Here is a 21,226-nt window from a genome sequence, read left to right as displayed (position 1 = left end):
ATTAGTTTAGTAGTTGCTGGTCACAGTGTTTTTTCATTTGCTCTTAAGAGTTCCTGGGCTTTTGCTCATGGGCGCATTGTATATTGTGTCATGGTTTGACCCTGGCTAGATGCCAGGCACCCATGAAAGCTGCTTGCTCACCCCCCCCCCCCCCCCCCGCAGCTGGACAGAGGGGAGAAAATATAATGAAGAGGTTCATGAGTTGAGATAAAGATCAGGAGAGATCTCTCACTAAATACCATCAAGGGCAAAACAGGCTTACCTTAGAGATCTAAAGTAAATTTATTGCTAACAAAATCAGAGCAGAATAATGAGAAGCAAAATAAACCCTTAAAAATACCTTTCCCCCCATCCCTCTCTCCTTCCCAGTTCTACCTCCTACCCCAGCGGCACAAGGAAGCAGGGAATAGGGGTTATGGTCAGTTCATCACCTGTAGCTTCTGCTGCTCAGGGAGAGGAGTCCTCTCCCTGATGCACCATGGGGTCCCTCTCACAGGAGACAGTTCTCTGCCCAACTTCTCTGACATGGCTCCATCTCGCAAGCAGCAGCACTCTGCAAACTGCTGCAACATGAGTCCATCCCACGGACAGCAGTATCCCTCTAACTGCTGCATCATAGGTCACTCTTCCATGGGGTGCAGTCCATCAAGGACAGGCTGCTCCAGCCTGGGAGCAGGGCCTCTCTTTCCACAGGTCTCCCAAAAGATCCCAGCCTCCTCTAGGCATCCACCTGCTCTGGTGTAGGCTCCTCCATAGGCCACAGGTGGATCTCTGCATCCCCTGTGGATCCCCATGGGCTGAAGGGGGATAGCCTGGGATAGCCTGCTTCACCACGGTCCTCATCACAGTCTGCACAGGAATCTCGTTTCTGGTACCTGGAGCACTTCCTCCCCTTCCTACACTGACCTTGGTGTCTGCATGCTGCTCTCATATTTTCACTCCTACTCCTCTCTAGCTGGAATTAAAACTGCGCCCCAAACTCTGTTTTGATTTCTTCTTAAATATGTTCTCACAGAGGCGTTACCACCATCTCTAATTGGCCCAGCCTTGGCAAGCAGCATGTCCATCTTCAGAGACATAAGGGTTTGGCTCTGCAAACATGGTGGAAGCTTCTAGCAGCTTCTCACAGAAGCCACCTCTGGGCCCCCTCCCACTACCAAGAACCAGGCTGTGCAAAAACAACACATCCTGGTTTTGGTGTATGTGTTCCCTGTGAAGTAATGGTTTCTGATATGAAAGAATCACTGGTCATGAACCTAATCTCATATGTGTAATCAGAATTGGGGTCCCCTCTGTAACTTGGGAGACATCTTGTGGAGAAAATCAGTAATTACACATTTTATCTTTTTTCCTTGGGGATCCAACATATGAGATAAATATCTTAAAACTTTTCCTTTCTTTTACCTTTGGAAGCTCTCCGATCCTCCAGGTTGAATATACTGATTACAGTAGCATTTCAGAATTTTAAAGATTTTTATTATCCTTTGAAAACCTTTGAATCCAATGTGGTCCTTTTCCTAGAAACAAGCATGGGCTTGCTTATGGTTCAGATCTTGTTTAGGGTTAAGCAACAAACTGTGGTCACCTCAACCCCTGTGACAAGCACTGCAGATTGAGGAAGAAGGAGAGGGACTGTAGCTACTCAAACCTTGGCAACAAGCATTGCAGCTACTTCAATCCCCATGACAAGCAGTGCAGCCACTAAAACTCCAGTGATGGGCACTGCAGCTATTAAAATTCTGGTGATAAGCTTTGGGGCCACTCAAGCTACTTTAACCCTTGCTACAAGTACTGTGACTCCTCAAATCCCAGTGATGGATGCTACAACCAGACTTCAGTAATGGGAAGTGCAGCTGAACCAGAGAACCAACCTGATATCAGTCACCCCTATACACAAGAAGAAATGCACACAAAAATCATCTTGTTTAGTAAAGGGCAAGGATGGCAAAGCAGAGCCATCACAGGAACAGGAGGAAGAGGTAAAAAAAAGACCAAGAAGCAACCACTTCATCCCTATCCCTGAGTGATCTGCAGAAGATGAGAAAAGATTTCAGCCATCATCCTAGTGAGCACATGACCACCTGACTACTCCGATGCTGGGATAATGGGGTTAGCAGTTTGAAATAAGAGGGTAAGGAAGCCAAGCAGCTGGGATCACTTTCTATGGAAGCAACCATTGACCCTTCTGCTGTGGGTTTGCTGAAGGCCGAAGAACAACAGGTGCTGATTGCTACCACAAAAGTGCACCAGAAGCTATATCACATTGAGACTGTAATTCCCATCCATAAGCTGATTCGTGAACTGGAGAGCCAAGGAGTGATCAGCAGGACCCTCTCACCCTTTAACAGCTCCATATGGCCAGTGCAAAACTCTAACAGATAATGGAGGCCAACAATAGATTACTATGGCCTGAATGAAGTCATGTCACCTCTAAGTGCTGCTGTCCTGGACGTGTTGGAACTTCAGTATGAGCTGGAGTCAAAGGCAGCCCAGTGCTGCCACAACTGGTATTGCTAATGTATTTTCCTCAATCCCTCTGGCAGCAGAATGCAGGCCACAGTTCCCTTTCACTGGGAGGAGTGTCCAGTGTACCTGGAATCAACTGTGCCAGGGTGGAAACACAGCCCCACTATTTGCCATGGACTGATCCAGACTGCACAGGGTGAAGCTCTGGAACACCTGCAATACGCACCGATGACACTGTGTGGGGCAACATAGCAGAAGAAGTTTTTGAGAAAAGGAAGAAAATTTAAATCCTTCTGAAAGTGGGTTTTGCCATAAAACAAAGGTAAAGGAACCTGCACAGGAGATCCAGCTTTTAGGAATAAAATGGGAAGTTGGATGTTGTCAGATCCCAGTGGAACTGATAAACAAGATAACAGCTATGTCTCCACCAATTAACAAGAAAGAAACACAAGATTTTTTAGGTGAATATCAGAACAACCAGCAGGTGGATCAGGCTGCTAGGATTGAAGTGGCTCAGGTGGATTTGGATTGGCAACATAAGGGTGAATTATTTCTGGCTTGGTGGGCCCATGACACCTTAGGACATCAGAGAAGAGATGCAACATATAGCTGGGCTCATGATCAAGGGGTGGACTTAACCATGGACACTATTGCACAGAGTATCCATGACTGTGAACCGCATTGCAATTAAGCAGGTAAAGTCCCTCTGGTATGGAGGATGATGGCAGAAATATAAATATGGAGAGGCCTGGCAGACTGACTATCACACTCCTACAAACCTGTACAGCAAGCACCATGTGCTTACAGAGACTGAGGTAAGTTCAGGGGTGATTTTAAGACCAGGCTGAACAGGGGGTTTCCAGAATTCAGGGACACTTGAGCAGAAGCCCAGAGCCCCATCAAGACCCAGAAAAGCACAACAGCTAATCACAGGAGGAGGGGACAGAGACAGGATCACCATGGGAGTTTTAAAAGGGAGCAGGAGTGACCTGGGGCAGGCAAACAGGTGTGGCATGGCAGTTTGCACAGGCAGGGCAAGCAGGTGGGGCGTGCAGGAAGGGCTCCTCTCCAAACATTCGGGAGCAGCCAACAGAGGCAGCAGACTCAGTAGCTGGTGAGGAAGAGCACAAGAGATCCTTTCAACCCCAGCCTTATTAGCGTACCAGTGTAAGCTTCCTCAGTTATGGTGTTGACACACTGTGGCACTCATTCCCCTGTAGCTGCTGGAGTCACTGAACCAGCCATGTCAGAGGCCTCCAGACAGACAGACCTGGTGATGGTAGATGTAGCTCTCCAGGTCACAGGTTGCCAGGAGTGCCTGATGTCTTTGTGCGAGGCTGGGGCCAACAATCACTCCCTTTGCAGTAGGTATGCTGCAGTTGATGAGCTGAGTCACCAAGAAAAGGAGCTACAGGAGGAACTGAATAGGCTATGTAGTATCCGAGCAAACAAGCAGGAGACTGACCAGTTATTTTCAGATACTACAGTCTCATGACTCTTGGGACTCCTGAACCTCCACTGAAGTGGAGAAGGAGATGGACTCAGAACCCTGCAGGGGAATTAGTCAAGGATCAGTTGAAGGTTTGGAAGCAGGTCACTGCACAAACCAGGAGGAAGGTTCCTCTTCCTTCTGAAAATTTAACAAGTAGGACTAGCACCTTCTACAACAGGTATGAGGCTCTGGAACTAGAAGGCCAGTCAACTGATGAGGTAGACAAAGGTCCTTCTGGAATAGAGGGACCGCCTAAAAAAACACCACCTGTACCCTGCATCATGACCTCTGTTAAGAGGAAAAGAAGGGTGGTTGTAATAGGAGACTCCCTTCTAAGGGGAATGGAGGGCCTGATATGCAGACTGGACCCAACTCAAGGAAATCTGCTGTCTCCCAGGGGCTTGGGTAAGGGACATTACTGGAAAACTCTCCAGCCTATTAAGGCACTCTGATTATTATCGATTATTGGTTGTTCAAGCCATCAGTAATGAAATAAGAGAAATCCAAGGGTGTTGCAGGAGTGAAGACAGAGTGAGCAATTCCAGACTGAGTCCATGGGGCCTGTTGGCCTCTGTGACACAGGAAAAAATCCCAGTTGTGGCATAGTAAAAATTCCCTTCTGACATTAAGGTGTTCCGGGCAATAATGAGGTTTGATATGCAGAATTGTGGCTCTGATACTTTAACCACCTTAAGACCAAGACTGTTTACATACTTTGTGTGACCTGTAATGTCAACTAAGTTGTAAGTGTATAAAAAGTCATTGCTGAAAACAATAAAGAGAGAACAACATGATAATCACATTGGCTCAATGTGTCACTGCTCCGTCCAGCCTCCTATTACTTAGGGATCCCTCTTTGTTACACAAGGGCAATCAAAAAAGACTTCAGGGACTTGGAACGATTGGTTAAAGGATCAGGACCACAGGTAGTGATTTCCTTGATCCTTCTAGTAACAAGGAATAATATTGATAGGAATAGAAAGATCCATTAGGTCAATGCATGGCTCCAAGGCTGGTGCCCTTGGAAAAATTTGAGGTTTTTTGCCCATTATCTATTCAATACCTGGTCTACTGACACCTGACAGGATGCACCTGTCTCAGAGGGGAAAAGCAGTTCTAGCACAGGAGCTAGAGGGGCTCATTGACAGAACTTTAAACTAGCTTGGAAGGAGGAAAGGAACAAAACAAGGCTTGCCAGTGATGAGCAATGGAATGGTGTGCCAAAACTTGAGGAAATGAGCACTAATGGGATCCCTCAATATGTTTCAGGAGGTGTTGGCTACAATGTACCACACCTGAAATGTTTCTATACCAGTGCACGCAGCATGAGGAACAAACATGACGAGCTCAAAGCTTTGGCCCAGTGCCAGAGATTTAACATCATTGGTATAAGTGAAACCTGGCAGGATGAGTCCTGTGATTGGACTGCCCTGATTGATGGTTACAGACTCTTTAGGAGGGATAGGCTGGGCAGAAAATGGGGGGGTGGGGGGTGGCGTTGTATGTAATGGAAGGGCTGGAATGTATGGAGCTTGCAGTTGAAAATGGCACAGTTGAGAGCTTCTGTGTAAGAATCAAAGGACAAATAATGCAGATGTCATCATGGAAGTCTCAGACAGACCTCCTAGCCAGGACATTGACACCAACAAATTATTCCTTGAGGAACTAAGGGAGAGACGCTTCCAAGTCAACTACCCTTGTCTTTATGGGGGACTTCAACTTGCCAGATGTTTACTGGGAACACCACACAGCTGGTACAATGCAGGCCAGAAGATTCCTAAAATACCTGGATGAAAACATTATGGAATAGGTCCTAAGGGAGACGACTCAGAAAGATGCCCTCCTTGATCTACTGCTTGTCAACAGAGAGAATCTCATGAGCAAAGTGGAGATTGGCAGTCATCTTTGCCACAGCAACCATGAAGCGACTGAGTTTAAAATCTCTGCGGACAGTGACAGTATAGGGTTAAAATGATTTCTGAACAGCAAGGCCTCGGGAACAATGTTAGCTTTACTGTAGCCAAGACGATATGTTCATGTTATTGTCTTAACCAAATCAAGTATGACTTTGCCTGGGTAATAAATCAGGGGAGGGGGGGTGACTGTGATTTTGTGGTTGGTAGTTAACACGTAGGCCCTGGAAACAGAGGTTAGGTTTTGTCTTTACTAGATCATGTGAAATTGCACCTGCATAATCATATGATAAATGAGGTGATTGTTAATTGTCATGATTGTTTGGTCATTGAATATGATTATTATCTTAAGCAAGAATCATGAGAGACGATATTTACAAAATTCATGCTTGGATGTATACAATAGAACAATACAAGTTTAATAATTAAAAGTGTATAAAACACTTCTATTTCGAACCCATGTTTGGAGTCAGATTTGGGTCTGTATCCCCTGACTTCCAGAGCTCTTCTTCAATAAAGCACTGCATATAATCATTCTGTGATTATGTGTTTTCTACGCTAACAACAGGAGGAAGTCCCAACAAAATCTCAACTCTGGACATGAAAAGACTTCAGCCTGCTCAGGGAACTAGTGAGTAAGGTCCTCTGGGAAAATGTTTTTGCAGGTGCTGGGGTCCATCAGGGCTGGTCACTTTTTAAACATCACCTCTTAAGGGCACAGGAGCAGGCAATTCCCAGGTGTCAGAAGTCAAGGACATGAGGCAGAGGGCCAGCTTGGCTGAGCAGAGACTCTTGGAAAAAAGGCAAAAAAGGGAGGTATATGGCCAGTTGAAGCAAGTTCAGGTGACACGGGAGGAATACAGAGATGCTGCTTGCCACTGTAGGGAGAAAATTCATGTGGCCAAAGCTCAACTGGAGTTGAAGCTGCCAGAACTGTGGGAGACAATAAAAAGAGGGGTTTTTTTCATATATTAATGGCAATAGGCAGTGTAAAAATATCATTTGCCATTACAGGATGAGGATGGTCACCTCACAAACAGGGACATAGACAAGGCAGAAATGTTTAATGCATTTTTTGCCTCTGTCTTCAACACTGATGATGGATCAAGGGGGTCTCAGTGCCCTGAGCTGGAAGACTATGACTGTGAGAATCATCAACTCCCAGTCGACCCTAAACTTGTGCAGGATCTGCTGCTCCAGCTGGATCCCTACAAATCTATGGAGTCTGATGGGATTCATCCAAGAATCCTGAAAGTGCTGTCTCATGTCATTGCAAAACCCACCTCAATGATTTTTGTGTGCTCTTGAGAATCCAGAGAGGTCCCAGTTGACTGGAAGCTGGATAACGTTGTCCCAGTTTTCCAGAAAAGCAAGAAGGAGGACCCTGGAAACTACAGGCCTGTCAGTCTCACTTCAGTACCTGGTAAAATCATGGAAAAGATTATTCTGGGAGGTACTGAAAAACAGCTGGAGGCCAACGCAGTCATTGGTCACAGCTAGCCCTGCTTCATGAAGAGAAAGTCTTGCTTGTCAAGCCTCATTTCCTTCTGTGACAAAGTAATCCACCTAGTTGATTCAGGAAAGCCAGTAGATATAATCTTTTTGGACTTCAGCAAAGCTTTTGATACAGTCTCTCATAGGATCCTTCTGCACAAAATGTCCAGCACACAGCTGAATAACCATGTTACATGATGGATGAGCAACTGCCTCATGGGTCAGGCACAAAGGGTTATAGTAAATGGGGTAACATCAGACTGGCAGCTGGTGACTAGGGGCTTCCGCAGGGCTCCATCCTTGGCCCAGGCCTCTTCAGCATCTTTATTAACAACTCAGACACAGGACTTGAAGGAATACTAAGTTGGTTAACAACTGTTAAATCCCTTGAAGACAGAGATGCCCTGCAGAAAGACCTAGACAAATTAGAGAGAGGTGCAATCACCAACTGTGTGAAATTTAACAAAGATGTGCCAGATTCTGCACCTGGGATGGGGCAACCCTGGTTGTGTGTATAGACTGGGGAACGAGAGGCTGGAGAGCAGCACTGCAGAAAGGGATCTGGGGGTCCTGGTTGATGGAAAGCTGGATATGAGTCAGCAGTGTCCTGGCAGCCAGGAGGGCCAACTGTGTCCTGGGGTGCATCAGGCACAGCATCGCCAGCTGGGCAAGGGAGGTGATTGTCCCACTCTGCTCTGCACTGGTGCAGCCTCACCTCTAGTCCTATGTGCAGTTTTGGTCACCACAATATAAGAAAAGATATTAAACTATAAGAGAGTGTCCAAAGGAGGGACATGAAGATGGTGAAGGGTCTAGAGAGGGAGCCTTATGAGGAGCAGCTGAGGTCACTTGATCCATTCAGCCTGGAGGAGACTGAGAGAAGACCTCATTGCAGTCTTCAACATCCTCATGAGGGGAAGTGGAGGGGCAGGCACTGATCTCTTCTCTTTGGTTACCAGTGACAGAACTCGAGGAAATGGCATGAAGCTGTGTCAGGGGAGGTTTATGTTGGATATTACAAATAGGTTCTTCACCCAGAGGGTGGTCGGGCACTGGAACAAGCTCCCCAGGGAAGTGGTCATAGCACCAGAGTTCAAGAAGCTTTTAGATGATGCTCTCAGGCACATGGTGTGATTCTTGGGATGTCCTACACAGGGCCAGGACTTGGACTCAATGATCGTGATGGGTCTCTTCCAACTCAGCATATTCTATGATTCTATGATACAGTGGTGCAAGCAACCACTAGATAGCAGGAAACATACTCTGTGCCCCATGGCACCACTTGGAACACTATCCTGGGGCTTGAAAAGCAAGTCTTATGGTGACATAGTACCCCAGAAGGAATTGAATCAGACAATGGAACTCTCTTCCAAAACAACCTCATAGACACTTGGGCCAAAGAACATGGCACTGAGTGGATGTATCATGCTACCTATCATGCCCTAGCCTCTGGAAAAACCAAATGATGTAATGGACTGTTAAACACCACACTGAGAGCAATGTATGCTGGGACCCTCAAACATTGGGATACACATTTGGCAAAGGCCACCTGGTTAGTCAACACCAGAGGATCTGCCAATCGGGCTGGCCCTGCCCAATAAAAACTTGTATGTACTGTAGAGGGGGATAAGGTTCCTGAAGTGCACATTAAAAACATGCTAGGGAAAAAACTCTGGGTTATTCCTACCTCAGGCAAAGGCAAACCCATCCGTGGGATTACTTTTGCCCAAGAACCCAGGAGCACTTGGTGGGTAATGCAGGAGAATGGGGAAGTCCTGTGAGTGCCTGTCAGGACTTAAAGAATTCAGTTAAATGGTCTCAAAAACTTTTAAAGGAGGTAGTTAGTGCAAGAGAAACTACCACAACAAGAACTTTAGATAAACTCAGATGGCAAACGGGAAGGTGTTAATTTCAGGCCTTCATGGAGGTGAAAGGTTTGGAATTGGCTCACCAGACAAAATTCCACTGTGCAGACTGTGGGAAAACCACAGACAGCAAAAATAGGAAGATGTCAGGCCTGGTGAGGCAGATCTGGGTAACCTATTAGAACAAAAATTTCCACCATTGCTAACTGTGAGAAAGGAAGCAACTGCTTGCACACATGCCATCCCAAGTTGTGGGAATGGCGCATACACCTTGTGGATACCCTGGACTTGTACTTTATAAAAGTGGTACCTCCAGAAGAACACTCAGGGGAGCCCCACCTCTGAGAAGACCAGAAGAAGGAGGGCCAGTGGGATGCAGCAGAGGTCCGTGTTGTGGTATCTTTCTACTTAATCTGTCTCTCTCTCCCCTCCTCTTTCTTTCTCTACCTCACATTTACTGTTAAATAAAATCCATGCTATTGACTTTGGCATACGGTCTCATTTGCACCTGAATTTGGGCAGAGGCCTCTTAATAATCGGACCCTAACATTATTTCAGGAGTGGGATCATAACAGTGACTCAAAGAGGATTTGATTTTGGATGAGAATAGACAATTAATTAAATTCTATTATGTTAATTGCTGTATAACACTGTGTATTATCACCTCTGTTGCAGCTGCATGTGCATCACCACACTGGGCATGTCACAGCATAGATCTTCACCACTCCAAATTTGGGGATCTGAACCCAACTTCCCTTCAATCACCACATTAATGAAGAATGAACTTGGAGAAAACTGAATGAGCACAGTGGTGGTGGGAACAAAGCTGGCTTAAAGACACAACAATCCAACACCACACATGATCTTTTCTACCTCAAAGGCTTTTAAGTCAGATAGAGTCCAAGGTCATGGACTAAATCATAGAATCATTAAGGTTGGAAAAGATTATATTCAAGATCATCAACTCCAACCGTTTACCCAGCACCACCACCATGTTCACCACTAAACCATGTCCTCAAGTGCCATATCCACATATTTTTTGAACATTTCCAGGGATGGTGACTCCATCACTTGTCTGGGCAGCCTGTTCCAATACTTTACAACTATTTCCGTGAAAAAATGTTTCCTAATATCCAATCTAAATCTCCCCTAGCACAACTTGAGGCCATCTCCTCTCATCCTGTCACTTGTTACCTGGGAGAAGAGACTGATCCTTACCTGTCCTACAACCTTTTTTCAAGTAGTCGTAAAGAGTAATAAGGTCCCCCCTCAGTCTCCTTTTTTTCTAGGCTGAGACCCCAAGCTCCCTCAGCTTCTCCTCATCAGACTTGTGCTCCAGACCCTTTCCCAGCTCTGATGAAACAACTGAACCACTAGCTCCCAAAGTGGAAGAGGTCCCAGAATTAAAAATGAGACCCATAATTAAGACCAAAGTGTCTGAAGGACCTCAAGGTCAGGAGGAACATGGTCAGAACTACTCCCTGGGACCCCCTGCAATTGGCAAATCTACAGGAAAAATATGGACAATAACCAGGGGTGTCAGAAACTAAATATTTATGGAGAGTGAGTCTCTCGGGGGGAGACAGAATATTGCTGGATGGAAATGAAGCTGACAGATACTGGGGGCCAAGAGTCTTATTAAATCTAGGACATGAGCCTACCAATCAACCCCATTCCATAACCAGCAGGGTTGTATGTTGGGCAGAAGGAATAGATGTTATGGAAAGAGGAGAACCAGCTTCCATACCCATACAGTCAGCTAATGAAATCGCCGCCACTGGTACAAAGGCAGGTTTGCCTCCGAGGAAGTGTACAGATGTGCAAATGGAGACACCAGTCTCTGCAGAGGTGTATCCTAATATATTAAGACCACAGTTGAGGAGCCTCTACATTGTTTAAAACTTATTTAGTGGGGCAACAAGATGAAATTAGAAGAGGTGTAATGCATAAAGAAGCATTACAAGATCCCCAAGCCCTGAGATGACCTATCCCCGTGTGGGCAGGACTCTCGCATGATATAAACCACACAAAGAAAATGGGCGAGGAAACTCATCACAGAGAACAAACTCAGGCTATTGAGAGGAGCCCAACAACTGAAATGTGAACATACCCCACCGAAGATAATAGAAAGATCAAAAACCCCTCTTCACTTCCAGGAAGTGTGAAATGAGTTGTGGAGGATGGCAGTGACTTTAGGTATTTCCCGTGCAGCTCTGAGCGGACAACCCACTACAGTAATAGCAGACTTAGTCAAAGTAGTACAAGGGGGAAACACAAATAACAAAAACCATTCACAGGAAAACCACCCCCCACCCTTTTGAGACAACAGAAACACATACAGGGAAAAAACCCTTGGGCCTTATCAGTGGTCCATTATGACCTATCAATGGTCTTATCTGATAAGGATGGGCCCCATATTTACTTACCAGTAGGACCTAGAAAACAAACTTTGAATTTTCTAATTCATATATAAGCCCAAATATGTCTAATCACCTCCACAGACACTGAAAAACTAAGTTTAGTTTTAAAAGAAAAAAGGTCCATCTAACAGGATTTAATGGACAAAGTATTGTATATTATACTGCTAAATTTCGTTTATGCTTACCTGGGGAAAGTGAATGACCTCACACACATTTGCAGTTGCAGACCATGAAGAAAATATTTTAGGATTCGATATTCTTAAAGGAAAAGTTTGGCAATTGCCCAATGTGAATGTTTGGTTATTCGGGCCTGCAAAACCTCCAAATAGTAAATTTTCTAGAGAAAACAGGAAAATTAATCTATTAAAAAATGTCTCCAGTTTTACCTGTTTTGACTGCAACCAATACCAAACAGTACCGTTTTCCCTGCAGCAAGAGAAAGGATAAATGAAGTAATTAGGGATATAGACTAAAGGGGTATTTTATTATTGGGGGTTAGGTTTGTCCCTTTTTCACTCTAAAGAATTTTTTCCCCATAAGTTACCAAGGAGACCAAGTGTTGGATACTTAAACAAAGAGGTGGCCGAAACCCAGTTGGGGAGGTTTTTTCTTTATCTGTTAGGGAGGGGGTAACTCCCTTCTCTGATAACAAGCCAGCTGTTAAAAACTGAGTGGAGCAGTGTTGCTTATCAGATGGGGCAGTGGTGCTTATCTCTGTTCATTCTTATACTACCCCCATGGGAATATCTTCTGTTAATGGACCATTAAAGCTCACCAATGACATGACACATTACATCATACTATTGTAAGATGCTCTACCCAGGGAGGAGGAGCCAAACCATCTTCACCTAGATAAAAAGGAGCCGCAAGTGTCACCAGACATCCAGTGTTTCTACGGGACTCCTAAAGGAAGACTGGACCCATCACTGGACCCTTGGCTCCACAGGACCATCTCTGCTTCCAACAGGACTACATCTGCCACTCCAGGAGGGCTTACTTTTTGGGCGGTTTCCAACACCCTGACCAACAGGGTGTCAGGTTGTATTTCTGACTCTGTCAGAGTTTTCTAGGGCTTCTTATTGGTTAGTTTGCTTGCTTATTCTTCTGTACTACAACATTTGTATTTTTAATATCTCTAGTAAAGAACTGCTATACCTATTCCCAAAATCTTTGCCTGACAGCCTTTTAATTGCAAATTTATAAAAATTTGGAAAAGGGGAGGAGGGGGGCTTACATTCCAAGGGAAATTCCAATCTTCCCTGTCAGATACCTGTGTATCTAAACCGAGACATTTATTTAGGACACACTCCCCATACAATTCTCCTGTTAGGCCAGTAAAGAAATGGGAGCTGGTGCTTAACTACTGATTATTGGTGGCTGAATGCCAACACAGGACCCTTTCCTGCAGCCATCCCAAACATTGCTAGTCTCACTGCTACCCTGCAAGTAGCTGCACATAAATGGATAGCAGTTTTAGATGTAAAACACATGTTCTTCATGGTTCCACTTCAGGAAGAAGAAAAGCCTAAATTTGCATTTTCTTTTGGAGGGGACATAATATACCTTTAATCACCTACCCCAAGGCTATAAGCATTCACCCACAACAGCACACAGTGCTCTAGCTGAATTCCTTCAACAAATAGAAATCCTGGGAGGGGTACAAATTTATCAGTACATCGATGATGTGTTGATGGGAAGGTTCTGTAAGAACAACAGCACAGGAGATATGGAATAAATTAAATGATGAGGGGATAGAAGTGCTTTCTGCTAAATGCCAAGGCTTTTCTAAGAAGGTAAAATTCCTGAGAGCCTGGTAGATTTCTGGTCAGGCTGTAATCCCAGAGAAAACCATTACAACATTGGATGCTAAACCCACCCCAACTACTAAAAGGAACTTCAGAAGATCATGGGTACTTTAGGATATTGGAGAAATCATGTTCCTGGATTTTCTATAATAGTGAAAACATTGTACTCAGTAATGAGGAAAACCCAGACCACGGGAGTGGCTTGATAGTCACAAACAGGCTTTGCAAACACTAATAGTAAAGAGTTAAAAACATATCAATCACTTGGACCAGTTCATCCCAGTGATCCTATAATAGTTAAATGGGGCTTTGCTGAACATGGGACTTAATGTAATATGTTCAAGAAAGGCCCTCACAGACCCAAATAACCAAAAGGGTTCCGTTTCACAGCATTAAAAGATACTGAAAAGAGATACGCTGACTGGGAAAAGGCATTATTGTCTCTGACCTGAGCCCTCAGACAGGTAGAGAAAATTCAATACCATCAACCTGTGCAAATCCAAGGACCTTTTAACCTGTTAGCCAGTATGGAAAAGGGCAGTGCTCTGCCTAATGGGATTACACAAAAAACAACAGTACACAAATGGTATGCGTATTTTTCAGGACTCACAGATCAGATGGATATAACCAAAGGACTGACAAAACCTACAAAATTGCAGATACCTGTGAGCCCAGATATGCTGGCTTTGCAACAGCCATATAAGCCTAGTCCTATACAGGATGCTTCCCCATTAACTTCAGACTCTGAAGTTAGATACCTGCTTCACTGATGCCTCAGCCAAATGGATTGATGGCAAATGGAAGTACGGAGCAGTTGCTCTTAACTTTCAGACAGGAATGGAAGTAGAAGAAGAAGGAGGAATGGGAAATGAACAGGTGGGAGAATTAAAGGCTGAACTGCTTGCAATAAATGAGAAAGAAAGGACAATATATGTTTGGGCTAATGCCACACAGTGCTAGTGTCAATGGGAAGCATTAGGTTGGCAAGAAAATGAAAAGGAGGTTTGGCAGAAGGAAGATTGGATATGGTTCTTGTTACAGGCTCAATCCCAACCAACAAAGGATAGTTCAAAGCTCATGCCAATACTCAAGCCTAATAAACCAATTGAAGCACCAAGGTGGATCATATGGAAAAAATTAGAAAGATAAAAATTCATCACTTGGAAGATCCACAACATTGGTATTGATTGGGTGAGTGGTTACACTGTAAACTAGGGCATACCAGAGGTTTTATGTTTTGTATACAAAGTAGAGGTTGGCCATTTAACAGGAAGATGTGCAAAGGCATTCTCACACAATGTCCCCAGTGTCAATTAAGAGTTGTACAAAATCACCCAGACCAGGCACTGCCTTTACTTATCAAAAATAACAAGGCACTGTGGTCCACTTGGCAAATAGATTATATTGGACCTCTGAAGACATGTAATGGTCACAAGTACATCCTAAGAGGTATGGAAGTGGTATCTGGACTGTTAGTTGCTACTAAAAGCAGGCAAGCTGATGCCAAAGCTACTCTTTAAGGACTCTGTAATTGGCTTTCCAGTCTCCCTATTCTAGATTCTATACAGTGACAATCACACTTCACCAGTGTGATGGTGCAAGACAGGCATAGAAAGAAAAGTATCAAATGGGTTTTTCATGCACCTTATTATCCCCAAGCAAATGGGATGGTGGAGCATACAAATGGTTTGCTGAAACATTGTTGCAGAGTTGCTTGGAGAGCGAGGACATGATTTGTATTGAGGGTTGAGCAATTCCAGACTGGGCCCTTTGGCCTGCGAGGCCTGTGGGCCCCCTGGGGCCCACAGGGCCTGCAGGCCTCTGTGGCGCAGGTAGAAATTCATGTTAAGGCAGACCCAGGGAATAGTGGGTTTTTAGGTATGGTGTTGTGGCATGAACAGTTCAGTCACCTTAAGAATAAATTAAATAGTGCTTGTTTGCATTCTTTGTATGGCCTGTCACGGTAAACTATACTGAGAATCTATATAACCCACTGTCTGATAGAGAATAAAGGAGAACGTCATGGTAGCCACGTCGGGTTAGACGTGTTATTACTCTCTGTCCAGCCTCCTATTAATTAGTCTCAGCTACAAAACATTACCTTAGACCACACAAATCTGGATGAGATGAAAGGTTACCCTCTGTATTATATGAGATAAATAACTGATATGAACCAATGGGTAGTCCTGTTTCACAAGCTTGAATCAAGTTCAAATGATAAAATTGAAGCCTTTCAGGAGAATTTAAAATTAGGCCAACCAGTCATGGTCAAATTACTCCAAACTGGAATAGTACTTATGACTCTAAGGGACACTCAAGCACCACTAGCCTGAGTGGTTACTGACTCTAATGGTCACCAACACAGAATCAGTTCCAGATGGGTATTTACCACATTTTCAACTAAAGAAACTAACTCGTCCCATCTGGTGCATCTGCTGAGATATACATTATTTTATTTTACAGGTCAATGGCTGCTATTGGTCATCATCCTGATGGTAACATCAGAACACTACAGTAGATATCAATATTCTCCAACACACTTAGAGGCCTGCCTAAGCATGGACTTGCGAACAAGACTGATCCCATGGGCCAGTATATATCTGTCTACAAGTGTGCCCTACAACTGGTAGATGGTGGTGTCATGCATTAGTAGAAGTCCTTTGAAAGTCTACTAAAGACACAGCCAAAATAGAAACACAAAACATGGAACATCACCAGTTTATCTCACCCCAAATCTAAAGGACTGCAAAGTGAAACAGAAAAACAGTTTTAATTCATTATGACAGAAGCTGAGTATATCCTGGAGTGCATAAGGGTGCCTAGCATTCCTCCCACGAGTGCCACAAAAATTATCAAAAAGCCTGTAAAACTGACCCCAAACATCTCACTGGTCGGGCCCTATGTAGTCAAATTGGTAGAACAAATATTGTCTAAGCCCTCTTGGTTTTGTCCTGGGTAACCCAAAATGACAGTATTCCATATCTATCTGTGCCCAAAATTGTTAAGTGTTTCTGTAAGACCCGGTAACATGGCTGGAAACTAAACCCTGGGGCTGGGGAGTACCAATCTTATTAAGTTTGGGGCACTCAGGCAGTTCTCTTGCCTCTTGGTTCTGGCTCTTTTCCTTTCCTTCTTGCAGAGAGAGAACTGAGGCAGTGTGGGCGGAGGCTCCTCTTTGGTTTTCCTTTGTTTCTCTCTGGCCTCTGAAGGGAGTTGCTTTGGGCTGGTCTCTAGACTGGCAAATGTAGCAACCTGAGAAGCTGCATTTAGCAATTAAAACTATTTCGGAGTGAACTTGGCAACATCTGCTGGCAGCGCAGAACCAGAGCCAGTCGGGCCTGCGGGGTGCTGTTTCTGCTGCTTGCAGAGACCATTTCTTCCCCCCCTGCAAAACATCAACAGCTTGGAGACAGCAGCAATGACCCTGGCTGAGTCCAGTGTGTGGCAGGAGTCAGCGAGTGGCAGCACTGACGTCACACACATGCACCACCACAGCTGCTGAAAGGAAGCAGAGGAAGCAGACACTGCAGGGTTGGAGCTTCCCAGACAATGCTAGCAATTCCCATCTGCCACCAGAACTGCTTTGTAAGCTCGTACATCCCAGGTTTTTGTTCCTGGGGTAAACTTGAGGCAAGCAAAGTTTGTCAGTAATTTTCCCTTTGCTACTTCACACATGGTCGACTGAGGGTGCCACTTTGAGGGGAAGGGTTTGTCTGCCATTTTCCCTTTGCCTTTTAAGACATGGGGTCATCAGTGGAAGGTGCTATTTTGGGGGAGAGGTGTCTCCATAATTTTATTTCTCTTTGATCCCAGGGAGTCTGTGAGATTTAGCAATTTTGTATCTAGTCATTATTTACTGTTATTTTTTGCCTGTTGCTGCTTCATTTTTTAGTAAACTGTTATTTTTTCATTTATATCTACTCATATTCATTTCTCTTAATTGGTGGAAAGGGATTGGTTAAAAATAAATGGGAGGTAACAAATTTTGGAGTGTTTGTCCCCTGAAATTATCTTAAACCAAGACAGGTCTTTAAAAAAAGTAGAAATGTCCATGCAAACTGATTTTACAGCTATCAGACCAAAGTGTTTGCCTTTTATACATACCTCTTCTCTTGGAAGGTATGCCAGGCTGAACAAGAGGACATTAACTTGTTTTAGGAGGGACGTAACTGGTATATTTTGAACTGGGATGGGGGTATTAAACACCAGTGATCTTGAAACCCTGGCTAATAAATTAGGTACAACCATCAGTGATTTGAGTACTATAGAGCAATCTTTAGAGTCCTCCTTATCAGCTTTAGGAAACACTCAGTGGTTCACTTCAACTCTCTTTTCTGAGACAGAAAAATATCAAAGTGATAATCATGAATTACTGGTTGATGCTTCAGGAATTACTCAGTGTAATGTGTCTGGCACTAAGCTGTATCCAAACCCACTTATGGATACAAACTACCAGTGCTACAATAATTAGAGAATGAGGAAATGGATTTTTACTTATTGAAATTTGAAAGGTAATTTGGGACAATGTAACTAAATTTCAGAGGGAATTTCAATCCTGGTGGTCTTAAATCAAATGACCAAGTTTCTAATAAGACCACAGCTTTTTTATGGACAATAAGATATGCTTCAGTGTATACCTAGCTTACTTCTGGCCAGGACAGGGTTAATTTTTTGCAGTAGCAGGGGAGGGGGCATGGTTAGTACTCAGGTTATTCTATATTACCTCTGGTCATTGCTAGGGGAGGGGAGAAAAAGACTTGCTTCAGAGGGGTTGAGAAAACATAATGGGCAGAACAGTCCAGTATTGTTTATTGTTGGGGGCTTTCCATGTAAATAGTTTCTTTTTCTTACACCTTTTATTATCAATATTGTTGCTGTTACTGTTGGTTTTCTTATCTCATTGATGTTTCATGTAAATTGTTCATATCTCAGCCCATGATCTTTGCCTTTTGTGGCTCAAATTGGTGAGGGGGGAAGAGGCACATGTTTTTAGCAGGAGTATTAAATTTGAAAATACCATTCCTAAACCACGACAATACCATATACCAAATCATTACTCTGTGACTAAATCACAACGAAACCATACTCTATCTGTTGCAACACCGTACATAGGCTTTCAAAAACAATAACACACATATGGCAAACAATTGAGGTAGATGCTTGTATGGTGAGAGTATGAGCCCACGATACCTGTTTAGAAGCAGAACAAAGCATTTGTCACTTTGAAATGTACTCCAAATGATGCTTTAAGTTTTAGCTTCCATGTTTTTCAGATTCTGTGCTGCCTAGGGGTGTAGTTCTGAGCCTCATATTAAGTGCTAGTAAGCTCTCTTCACAGAGTAGGTAGACAAAACAAATCCTTTACCTGCTGAAAACCAAGGATAACGAGTACAACTTTCAGGCCCAAAAGCATAAACAATGGTGGACCAAAGAGAGAAACAAGAAGGATGAGACCTCACGACCTGAGGCTGTGGTTCGACAATTGGGCCCCAATACGCAAATGGACCAAAACTTATAAAAGTGTGAGACCTTGTGAACGGTTGTGCATTTTTGTGACCATTTTGAGTCCACCTTGGGTGTAGCCCTGATCAGGCTCTTGTCCTACCCAAGGTGTACCCTAAAGGCCTTTCAATAAATATCTACTTTATTCTCTAGCTCTGTCCAGTCTCTGTTTCAGGTCAGCCTTCCCAAGGCATCATGATGATGATCCTGAATCTGTCTAGGTATACATAGGACAAGGATGTGTAGCATGTTTAAGAACCCCTTATGTTAACAGTAAAAACCACAAAAGATCCAGCTTTCTAACCTATTCTAATTTATATATTTGTAACTTTATTAACATAGCAGGATGTGATGTCAACTATTCTCTACAAGAAACTGTGTTCTAGAACACATACAACTTTGTGTTATATGACACTTTGTCTCCAACACCTAATGGAATGGACATTACCCTGGTCAAAAAGCTGTTGGAACATCCTGATCTACACAAACTGATAAAACAACTGAAAAGGGAAAGTTGGAAAACACTAATCACCGTCCCAAATGATGTGGAAAAAATACATCATGTCCTAGAGCAAATGAAAAGGGATGGAGAACATGACTAGTGGGACAATTTAGCAGCGTACAGCTGGTCTGTAGCTGGACAAAATAAATTTGATCATAACAAATCCAATTCAGCTAACCTGGCTTGTTCTAGAAGTCCCTAGGTGAACAAAGACCTCAGACAACCCCATCTAAGCCCTGGATGCAGACACATCACTGGCCAGAGATCTGGGCAGTGCAGAGATTCTCAACCAATTGGCTGTCCAGACCCAGGAAATTCAAACTCCCTATAAAAGGAAGCTTTGGACAATAAAAGAGGTTGTCTGCTGATGACCCTCGGTGTGTACTATGTCGTGCATCTGTCTCCAATCCATGACTGTCATGTAACAGGACAACTTGTTTGAATGCTGTTGGGAGGAAACAGGTAAAAACAAAAGAATGGTGATAAGAACGGTTAATTTGCTCAAGGGACCTTGCAGCTGGGAATGCCATGGCCTGGAGAATAACAGTGTGGCAAACTCCATGTATTATGCCTACTGCTGTTTATCCTCTGTTTTGAGAAGTAGAATCTCTGTGTAGAGATAACGTAGGTGTTTGGAGAGACTTGGAGACTCTCTTGCAGACATGCTTGAGCTCCCAGTCTTAGGAGAGGGAAGATCAAAGCTCAGAGATCATAAAAAGCACAGAGGAGATCACAGCATGGTGGTAAAACTATGAGTGTGTAGGCCGGCCCTTGTTAAATGGGTGCAAACAACAGCCCCACCACTTGCTAGGAAGGACTGAGCTTGATGGTGCTGTGTTCCTGCTTGTGTGTCTCCACCCAGGTGTTGCTTCGGAATCCTCCACTTAGTGAGGTAATAAAATAAATTTATTCCTTGCATTTCAGCCATTGTTTTGTGGTTGTTCTGGCCATCTGTCTGTGTTAATTCACACAGATGGTTTCCAACCGCAATGGGCATTCTGGACTAAATGTTACATCCTGTTATTGTAATACCGTTATTAATGGAATCTGTTTTTTATTAGTAACTGTATATATGTGTGGTACCGAATCCAACAAATAAGGATAATAACCCTTCCAGAAGGATATGAATTGAAATAATAAGTAGGTTTTTTGCCAGAATTGATAGCTAACTCTGTATTATGCTCTGTTTAATATTTCTGGCTAAATTCTAACTGATTTTGATAATAACTTTGTGTGTAAACATGTAATGTATAATTATAAAATAGATAATACTATCAAACCACGAGTTAAGTTAAAATAATAAACCTTAGGAGATTGATGTACCTCAACATATTTAAGGATAATGTACACATATGCAGTGGATGCTTTTATAGCATGAAGGCAAGAGATTTTTCCACTGTACTTAAATATACATTTATTTCACTTTTTTCTAGCTTTTGGAGAGGACAAGGAAAAATTGCAATTGTAATAATTGGGGGAAATCATATTCTCAAAGAGCAGACAGAAAAGCAACATTACCTAGAAATAAGTAAAAATAACAAATATTCATGTTATGGAAGAGGTGTACTAAACCACAGGATTTAGGAAATTTAAAAAAACATACAACAAAAACACTTGTAGCTGGTGTTCTGATCACCACATTTAATTTACTGTTTTCCGACAGAAGCTTTTAAAAAACGTAAACTCATTATGTTAATGTATCTAACATCTGGTGTAATGATTCCCTGAAGAGGTGTGCATATGGAGGAGCAAAGAGGAAATCAGCTA

The 21,226-nt window shown here is 43.5% G+C and overlaps 1 protein-coding gene across 1 annotated transcript in view; it reads right to left on the bottom strand.

The window, feature by feature from the left end:
* Nucleotides 1-21,226, bottom strand: part of LOC136373265 (transportin-1-like) — an 87,758-nt gene that overhangs the window by 56,675 nt on the left and 9,857 nt on the right. The gene's annotated exons all lie outside the window — the stretch shown is intronic.

The sequence above is a fragment of the Sylvia atricapilla genome, chromosome W, assembly GCF_009819655.1.
Source record: "Sylvia atricapilla isolate bSylAtr1 chromosome W, bSylAtr1.pri, whole genome shotgun sequence".
Lineage (NCBI taxonomy): Eukaryota > Metazoa > Chordata > Aves > Passeriformes > Sylviidae > Sylvia > Sylvia atricapilla.
This window is presented reverse-complemented; position numbering and strand designations above follow the sequence as displayed.